Genomic DNA, 11154 nt, shown 5'->3' on the forward strand with positions numbered 1-11154 from the left:
AACTAGGTCAGTACATCTAGAAATAGAAAAACGTTGTGACCTCTCTGGAGGCCGTATTTTTCATGAGATCTTCATGAAAATTGGTGAGAATGTTCACCTTGATGATATCTAGGTCAAGTACAAAACTGGGTCACATGCCTTCAAAAACTAGGTTATTATGTCAAATAATAGAAAAACCTTGTGACCTCTCTAGAGGCCATATTTTTCAATGGATCTTCATGAAAATTGGTCAGAATTTTTATCTTGATGATATCTAGATCAAGTTCAGAAGTAGGTCACATGAGCTCAAAAACTAGGTCACTATGTCAAATAATAGAAAAAACCACGTCATACTCAGTTCATGTGGGGGCAGGTGAGCGATTCAGGACCATCATGGTCCTCTTGTTTGTTTAAGAGATATGATTTGAAAAACATTTAAGAAATAATTAATAGCAAAACCGTGTTTTAACTTTTAACACTATTTATACATGATGGGCTGTTACATGTCGGGCGTAATAATTTTGTTAGTTATTTTGAAGGACGTATAACCACCAGAGTGTAAAAATAGTGTTCAAACATGGTTTTGCTATAAATTATTTTGATTCTAAAATGCCTTTTATTGTAAAATTTAGATTTGAACATGATATTAAGTAAAATATTTGATCAATTTTGAAAGCACTATTTCTAGATGCATATATGGCCCTAAATATCACTTCGACCTGACATCAACATAATATTGTTGCGATGATTTAAGTATTGCTAGTTATATTAGAATAAATGTTAATTGTGGCAAAGTAGCTCAAATTTTTTTATATTTCTGGCATTTCAAATGTCTTTCTTGAAGCTGCTCTCAAAGAAAGGATAGAAAAATTGGTTTTAATATTACTGTTGTAGAAGATATCACATTCTTGCAAACCCAACTTGAGTTTCCATTGTCTTTTCATCTATGCTTGGGTTGTAGGATGACTCTGGTATCTAGCTACATTTATGAATGTATTGCGTAAATTCATAAGCTTCTATATGAAAATAGTGCTTTATAGATTGCCATTTATTTCATTTTACTTACTTGTAGAATACAGTATACAAGAAAATGATCTGTCACTGATAATGATATTGAGGGAAATACGTGGATCTTTGGTAAACGTTACACAGGAACTTGGCACAGCCTCTTTGCTATCTGAACAGTTACCCTCAAGTTGTATATTCCCGTTCTATGAAAAGTTTAAGATACTTAATATTGTGACAATTTTGATAGAATTTTCTTAAAAAACAGGCAGCATTTTTTTTTTCACAAGTATTGCTATCAGAGGAGGGAAAGGGTGATTTCCCTACAAATATTGGTACATGTTGGAGGTGGAGGTAAGAGTGATTTCTTCACAAATATTGGAACATGTTGGAGGTGGAGGTAAGGGTGATTTCTTCACAAATATTGGAACATGTTGGAGGTGGAGGTAAGGGTGATTTCTTCACAAATATTGGTACATGTTGGAGGTGGAGGTAAGAGTGATTTCTTCACAAATATTGGTACCAGGCAAGGGTAAGGGGGAATTCTTCACAATTTCATGTATTTGTACCAAGGGAGGGTAAGGGTGAATTCTTCACAAGTAATGCTAAGAGAGGAGGGTGAGGGTGAAGTCTTCACAAGTAATGCTACGAGAGGAGGGTGAGGGTGAAGTCTTCACAAGTAATGCTACGAGAGGAGGGTGAGGGTGAATTCTTTACAAAGAATGCTACGAGAGGAGGGTGAGGGTAAATTCTTTACAACTATTGCAACCATAGGATGGTAAAGGTGATTTCTTCATAAGAACTGGTACCAGGGTAAGGTCAGGTTCATTTTTCACAAGTATTGCTACAGGAGAAGGTTAAGGGTGGTTTTAATAAGTTTCGATACTATGGGAGTGTCAGGTTGATTTCTTCACAAGTACTGGTTCCAGGGGATTGTCAGAGTGATTTAATTATAAGTATTGATACCCTAAGAAGGTTAGGGTAATTCTTTCACCAGTACTGCTACCAGGGCAGTGTCAGGGAGATTTCATCACAAGTATAGCTTCAAGGGAAGGTTAAGGGTGATTTGTTTACACGTGTTGATACCAAGGGAGGGTTGGGTTGATTTCTTTGCAAGTATTGCTATTAGGGGAGGGTCAAGTTTATTTCTTCACAAGAATTGATACCAGGGTAGGGGAAGAGTGATTTCTTCACAAGTATTGCTACCAAGGGAGGATGAGGTTGATTTCTTCACAAGTATTAATGCCAGAGGAGGGTAAGGGTGATTTCTTCTGCCAGGGGAGTGCAAGATGGAATCATGAATGAACAGAAAAAGAGAGAAGAATATATAACTTACCGGTAGCAAATAGGTAAAATGGTAGTGTTGGTATTAAAGTAACAATTATGAAGCATTATGAAATAAATGTTCACCACAAGTTTCCCAGGGCATTACTTTTACTGCTTGTACAACTCATTCTCATGCATCTGAGGTTCACTATAGTCCGAGACAAACTCCTGATTATACAGCTGAGAACAATTCCTGGGAGAACGAATTACAAACTTTTTCATAGAAAATTTTGATCAGGCTAGTTGTTTGCAAAGACATTTTGTGAAATATTGTTGATTGGCGGAAATCTATAATCTGTACTGCCAAACATCCTACAACTTCTACTTAAGGGAACTATGGTGGTCGCCTTTGTTGTATAAGAATTGTACAGCTACAAATCTTACGTAAGATGAGATTATTCAAAGTGAAATTTTAAACTTTTGTTATTGAAATGTAAACATATCAATGGTCCTCTGTTAATGTGTGTATTTATTGTAGTATGTCTTTATAAAACATGCTGTATTAGAAGTCTGTGATGTAATATTCATTTATTCTGTGAAGAATTGTCTTTTTATTACAGTTGTTTCGAGCAGTTTTCACGTAGTATAATACATTTTTGAATATTGTACCCCTCCTAAGTTCCCATCAGATATTTTGGTTTTTAAACTATACATTACATTTCTGTTAGTTTTTAAGTCTTGACAGCCAAAATTTAATAGGTTTTTTTTGCTGTGATAAGGTATAGTGCAATTTATATATTAGATTTACGATACACGAGAGAATTTGAAGAGACCTTTGTCTTATATTTTCAGTTTTCTAGCCTGTAAGTGTCTGCTCTTATGTTTAGTTTAGGGCGAAATGACACTAATGCATTTATACAATGTTGCAAAAATGTTTATCAGAGCCTGTGGAAAAGAGCATGTATAAAACAGAGACCACTTGGACTAAAGACCATATATGCCTATACTGTGTTGGTGCACCGTAAAACCCAAATAAATAAATAAATAAATATATGCCATTTTGTTATTAAAAAATTAACACTGTATTTAAACCAGTGAATAAAACAACTTGCATATAAAAGACATTTTTTATTATACAGGTTTGAGTGTTCAGTAAACCTGTCTCTAGAGATCATTTCTTTTGAAATGTAAAAATATGGTCTTTGTAAACAGGTGGTCTCTGATAACAGGCAAAATGGAACTGTTTTTAGATGAGTGGGAAGAGAAATTGATGATCTATATACTAGTAATTGTGGTCTTTATTATATGAGGAGGTACTTACAGTAGATTGGGTTTGTGAGCTTTGGTGTAAAGAAGGTTTGGTAAAGAACAAAAAAGTATTTGTATGTGCTAATTTGAGCCGTGCCATGAGAAAAGCAACATAGTGCATTTGCGACCAGCATGGATCCAGACCACCCTGCGCATCTGCCCAGTCTGGTCAGGATCCATGCTGTTCGCTTACATATTCTCTTAATTGCAATAGGCTTTGAAAGTGGACAGCATGGATCCTGACCAGACTGCGCAGATGCGCAGGCTGGTCTGGATCCATGCTGGTCACAAATGCACTATGTTGGTTTTCTCATGGTGAGGCTCATTCGTTTACTGTAATAGTTTGCAATGCCTTCCTAATGAATGCCTCCCTTCAGAACTTGATTGCTTGTTCATGATAGATTTTAAAAAAAGAGATGGAGATATTTTTTGGATATGTGTACTGAATCTGTTTACTGTAAAATCTTTTCTATGTATTGGGGACTAATTTCATGGTTGAGTCAATCCAAGAAATTTAATCCCAAAAAACTAGTGAAATTCCTTTTCATTTCATGTCCAAAAGTTGGAATACATAAATTCATATCCCCATAGCTATTTCAAATAGCTTCTTTTGCAAAAAAAAATCGAAACTTTTTAATTTTCACAGTACACTAAATGAAACATGTGCTAGCACTTCTCAGTTTCATTAATCAAATGGCATTAATGAAGCTGAGTTCTGTCATCATGTTCTGTCAATTGTGTAATATTCATAGGAAAAGTTTTATTTTCATGATAAGAGCATCATGCGAGATCATACTATCATGAATAATAAATCGCAAAGGATAATTTGTTCCATAAACAACTATGGAGCATGAATCCTTGGTAACGAGATTAGCTGTGTTGTCTTATCAAATTGCAAATTAAAAGTGGTGCGAAAAGTACCAAATCTACAGTTAAATGTCCATGATTTTGAATGGCGAAATTAGGTTTTATAAGTGTTATATGAATGTATGCTGTTAACCCATACCCTGTTAAATTTCTATAATGAACTTGCCCATCTTTCAGTTTGGACTGTACCATTAACTGTTAATAGGGGTGCATACCAAAAAGATACTGACTGAATGGCGAACTGTGCACATTATGATCAGACTGCATGGATGTGCAGGCTGATCATGATCTACACTGGTCGCAAAGGCAGAATCAATCGTGTCCAGCAAGATGAGGGTTAAAACTGGTTTAATATCACAGATACTTCACATAATCAAACCCTGCACAAATGTAAAATCTCCATTTCTAACATTTCAAGTTTAGTTTATATATATATATGTACATTTGTGATGTAATATTGACAGGCTGTTCATGTAGAAGGTAAATTTTAGCGCTGCTACGTTGCATGATATACATTGTGTGTTTTCATTTTATTATATATTTTTTGTAACAAGTCATATTGTGAGTTTAGTATTTTTTTCCATTCAGTATATGATATATATAAAAGAAAGAATGCAATAGGATGTATTTCCTAGTATTTGACAGATAAAGTGAAATAAAAAACATATGACTTTTGATAAACTTGTGTTGGTGTTTTTTTAGCAAATTCTTTAGATTAGCTAAGATGCCCAATAGTACTTTGGATGAGCTGTTGATAAAGGAGGGTTCTCTAGTGCCAAGCTGTTGATATATGTGGGCATTCCAGTGTGCTAATATCCGGGCATCGGGCATTTTTATGCAGTCTCGCCAGGCATATGTATGTTTTTGACAACACAGAAAATGATGTCACTCGACCTTCAGCTATTTCCAGAATTCCGGAAGTAAAGGAAATGAAAGTAGACATGTTTAACTTGAAAATGAAAGTTGATCTCCCCTTTGCATTGGTCGATAGTCAGGGGTCACCCCGTCAAAATGTATGCACGTGGACTACTATAACATATTTGAACTCGAATAAACACAAATCCCACAGGGGTCTGTAACAGAGCAAGGGTACATAGAGATTTTTGGAACTTCGTCAAATTACTCAAATGGTCCTTTTTGATGTGTCGGTATATGCCTCGGATGTAAGATATTTCCGTATTTGAGAGCTGCAGAGCTAGACATTTCCAAAATATGAATGAATTTCTTATTATGCCTCCCACCACACAGTGGTGTGGGAGACATATTGATTTACTCCAGTCTGTGTGTCTGTCAAAAAGTTTGTCTGCACTCTAAGTCGAACATTTCTCATCCGATTTTCACTAAACTTGAACAAAATGTGTTTGACCATAAGACCTCGGCCAACTTCGATAACTAGCCAAATCGGTCCAGGCATCTTGGAGTTATGGCCCTTGAATTTCCAAAAATCGGTCTTTTTACTCTTGTCCGCACTCTAATTTGAATATTTCTCATCCAATCTTCACCAAACTTAAACAAAATGTGTTTGACCATGAGACCTCGGCCAAGTTCGATAACTAGCCAAATCGGTCCAGGCATTTTGGAGTTACGGCCCTTGAATTATCGAAAAATTGGCCTTTTTACTCATGTCCGCACTCTTAATCAAACATTTCTCATCCGATCTTCACCAAACTTGAACAAAATGTGTTTGACCATGAGACCTCGGCCAAGTTCGATAACTAGCCAAATTGGTCCAGGCATTTTGGAGTTACGGCCATTGAATTATCGAAAGATCGGCCTTTTTACTCTTGTCCGCACTCTAAGTCGAACATTTCTCATCGGATCTTCACCAAACCTGAACAAAATGTGTTTGACCATGAGACCTCGGCCAAGTTCGATAACTAGCCAAATCGGTCCAGACATTTTAGAGTTACGGCCTTTGAATTACCGAAAAAATCTGTCTGTTTACTTTTGTCCGCTCTCTCAAGCCGAACATTTCTCGTCCGATCTTCACCAAACTTGAACAAAATGTGTTTGGCCATAAGACCTTACCCAAGTTCGATAACTAGCCAAATCCGCCCAGGCACTTTTGATTTATGGCCCTTGAATAACTGATTGGATCCACTCATCCAGACAATCTAATTGGATCCACTCGTCTAAAACATCTAGAGAAACTAACATTTTTCAGAGGGGCAGTTGTGGGAGACATGCGCTTTTCTCAAAAGCATCTCTAGTTATAAATGTTGATTCTACAGAAGCGTGAAAGGGCCATCAGATGCTAATACGTTACAGGTACGGAAAGAATATAGAAGGATACTCCAGTGTCCTAGTATGATGAGCTGATATATGTAGGAGGATACGCTTGTGAGCTGTTAATAGAGGAGGGTTCTCGGTGTGAGCTGTTAATAGAGGAGGGTTCTCGGTGTGAGCTGTTAATAGAGGAGGGTTCTCGGTGTGAGCTGTTAATAGAGGAGGGTTCTCGGTGTGAGCTGTTAATAGAGGAGGGTTCTCTGCATGAGCTGTTAATACAGGAGGGTTCTCTGTGTGAGCTGTTAATACAGAAGGGTTCTCGGTGTGAGCTGTTAATACAGAAGGGTTCTCGGTGTGAGCTGTTAATACAGAAGGGTTCTCGGTGTGAGCTGTTAATACAGGAGGGTTCTCGGTGTGAGCTGTTAATACAGAAGGGTTCTCGGTGTGAGCTGTTAATACAGGAGGGTTCTCGGTGTGAGCTGTTAATACAGAAGGGTTCTCGGTGTGAGAGGGTACTCCAGTGTGTCACTTGACTTAAAGCTACCCGTTCGTTTAAAGATAGGGTGAAAAAAAATGTACACTTCAGAAATTAACTTGCCGTTCAGCTCTTACAGAGATTAAACCCACTATTCAACACTTGCTGGCGAAATCACCATTTCAATTTACCACTTCCAAACACTTCAATCCTTATAGTAACTCATGCAGTTTATCTTAAAACCAGATCACACAGAACTGATAATACACATTTGAGCTGCGCCATGGGAAAATCAACATAGTGGGTTTGCGACCAGCATGGATCCAGACCAGCCTGTGCATCTGTGCAGTCTGGTCAGGATCCATGCTGTTCGCTTTCAAAGACTATTATTATTAGCAAAACCATTAGCGAACAGCATGGATCCTGACCAGACTGCGCGGATGCGCAGGCTGGTCTGGATCCATGCTGCTCGCAAACCCACTATGTTGGTTTTCTCATGGCACGGCTCATTTGATGAGGGATACCAGTTCAGCATGGATGTTTTTTATGTTCACAATATATGACTATTAGTGTCCGGTGGTAATACAGACTATGAAACCTTGGGTAGCGAGTTTGATCACACACTTCTCGAAACTAATATTCACAAACATTAGAATAAGAGTCTTGTATATGCACTACATACATATATTTAAGGCGGGAGCTTTGGTTAATGTTTGGATCGGAGAAGTAAGGGAGTGTAATTTATTACAATCTGCATCAGACTCAAGTCAAAACCTTGAATAATTTTAAGGTGTGCTCCGGACAGGAAATATGAAGGACAGATTTAACATTTGAGCTCAATTTGTTTCCTTGACTTACTGACCTTGTTCATGTGCTTTGCACATCATCACAAATTTACCACCTACCTATATGCCAGTTTTGAAGAATGCTCCAGACACAAAATATGAAAGACAAATTTGACCTTTGAGCTCCATTTGTGACCTTGACCTTTGGACTACTAACCCAGTCCATGCACTCTGCACATCATTTCATTGCCACCTAACTATAGGCCAAGTCTAAAGTCATCACCTTGAATGGTTATTGAGTTCTGGTCAGAACACAGACAGACAGACAGACAGATGTGTGCACCATCACATAATACATCCATTTTTCAAAATATCCAAAAACACAACCAAAAAAAGACAGTTTTAAATTCAGATTTATTTTAAATATTTGAATTTATTAACATAATAGGCAAACATAATTACATTACTAAATGTATTGGTGATAAGTGTGACACATGTAATAATACAATGTACATAATAATGATAATATATAATTTAAATGATTCTTTGAGCAGCCTCTCTGAATAAATGGTAACAACCAATTCTTTTACGTAAAAAAAAAATTCATGAATTTATTTTTCATTCCTAAACGATGAGAACATTTGAAGAATTGAACATCCATAGAAGCTTTTAATGAAAAGTCTAGTTTTCATTTTTTAGCTTAAAATCGTGAATCTGAAAAAACTGACCTCTCGAATATTTTGATAATGAAATTGATATACAAATTCAAAAATATCTTTTAATTTGAAACTATTCTCGTGCAAATTTTCAGTGTGAAAAAATAACACTGAGTTTATAAAATGAAAATGGATATATTGTTTCTTGTTTTCAATATGAAAAAGTATCCTTATTTATGTAGTTCTCACAATTATATTGTTGTAGAACTCTTGTGTAATATCTTAAGTTAGTTAAACATACAGTCATAAAAACTTGTTATACTAAAAAGTAAAACTACTTGTAAAAAATTAAACTTTGCTAACCTTTAGCCTGCTGGTGGCGAGGTATTCTGCCTTTGCGACCAGTGCAGACCAAGATTAGCCGTGCAGGCTAATCATGGTCTGCACTGTTCACTGTTCAGTCAGTAAATTTTCAGTGAAAACCTCCTCAAATAATAAATGGCATTGCCCAAATTGAGTGATGGACCAGTCCACTTTTTAAATTTAGCAGGCTAAAGGCTAAAACAAACATTAAGATCAGAAGTAATAATTATATCAAAATGAGACTTGTTTTACTGTTGAATCATTGGCCTCAGTCTAGATAATTCAGAACCTAAATGAGCCGTGCCATGGGAAAACCAACATAGTGGGTTTGCGAGCAGCATGGATCCAGACCAGCCTGCGCATCCGCGCAGTCTGGTCAGGATCCATGCTGTTCGCTAATGGTTTTGCTAATAATAATAGTCTTTGAAAGCGAACAGCATGGATCCTGACCAGACTGCACGGATGCACAGGCTGGTCTGGATCCATGCTGGTCGCAAACCCACTATGTTGGTTTTCTCATGGCAGGGCTCAAATGTTGATTTTTCATAGAATGCCAGAACACAAATAAAACTTTGTGTAACTCTATTAACTATTCAAAAGGCATATAACCTCTTTGTCATATGTAAATATATTTAAACATGGTTCACTATTATTTCTTAAATATGAGCACAGTAGGCAATGTATATAAACTTAGTAACTGAGTGCAAAAACTGTGCACGGAGACTTTGTAATTGAGGATTGTCATACTGGGTCACTACCTCATAGTACATGTGGAAAAAATTTGCAATCTCCTAATACTACATAAATATGAAATGGATAACACGAACATCATAAATTACAAAATAAGCTACATAAATTACAAAATAAGCTACCCTAAAACTACTAAAGCAATTAAACGTTTAAATAAATAAATGCATATTTACAAGTGTAAGTTTAATTGTATCTAAATGAATGAAATGGATTTCAAATAAACTAACTGAGAGGTAGAGATTTCATACTGTACAGACTCAAAACTCAACACTCAAAAACACTTTTTCAAGCTAATTTTAATATTCAATCTGTGTATACAATTATTGTAAAAGCAGAACTTTTCGCAAGGGTTTTATTTTCGCTATATTCGCGAGGCCCTACATCTTGCCAAAATTAATCCTTGCATAAATATTCATCATTAGTATAATCTAAAATCAAGTAGGATACTAATTTTACAATTTCGCCAATATTAAACCTCGCGAACATACTCAAAATTTCAAATTCGCGAAATTTTGACCCAGCAAAAATATGTGCTTTTACAGTGCTTCACTTTTACAAGTATATATATTCTAAAATCTCGACCTCTCTTACAACAAATAAAAACCTATATACATGTACAGCTTAAAACAAATTATCAAAAAAAAAGAAAACATGGTACTTTATGCAAGTCTCTAAATGTGGTACTTTTTTTTAGGCCTTGCTGCAGTTATCAGGTTCATTCATAAATACAAAAAAAAAATCCTTTTTTTTCTTTAAAGATTTTCATTTTGATCTAAATCTAAGTTTTCTTTTTCTCAATTAATGTACATTAAACATTACAGTCAAAGCTGTATTAACCCTTATCATGCTGAACAGGATTGAATCTGCCTTTGCGACAAGTGCAGTCTGATCAAGATCTGCACTGTTCGCCATTCAGTCAGTATATTTTTTGCATGCACCCCATTTAACAGTTAATGGTACTGTCTAAATTGAAAGATGGACAAGTTCATATTATAGAAATTTAACAGGGTAAGGGTTAAGCACAATCTGGCTGTTTAAGGCAGGTTACTGCTTAAGATCAGTTGAAATTAGAAAAAAAATGCCAATTCAGGAAGATAATGAACTGGCCGCTTTATACAGGTGGCAGCTAAAACAGGTTCATCTGTATATATTCCTGATTGACATTGAAACTGAGAGGACAATGTTACATTATCTCATCTAATCAAACAAGAATATGAAGATCAGTTAATAAACAAATGCCCTAGAATTTGACATTATAGTTTTTCCCTTTAGTACAGGGTACATTATTGTGATGTGATTATAATTCACTTGATAACAAAAGTATAACCTTTAGCCTGCTGGCGGCAAGTGTTTCTACCTTTGCAACCAGTGCAAGCTGATCATGGTCTGCACTGATCGCTATTTAGTCAGTAAATTTTCAGTGAACACCCCTTTGAATAATAAATGGTATTACCCAAATTTAATGATTGACCAG

Source organism: Mercenaria mercenaria, chromosome 1, assembly GCF_021730395.1.
Source record: "Mercenaria mercenaria strain notata chromosome 1, MADL_Memer_1, whole genome shotgun sequence".
Classification (NCBI taxonomy): Eukaryota; Metazoa; Mollusca; class Bivalvia; order Venerida; family Veneridae; genus Mercenaria; species Mercenaria mercenaria.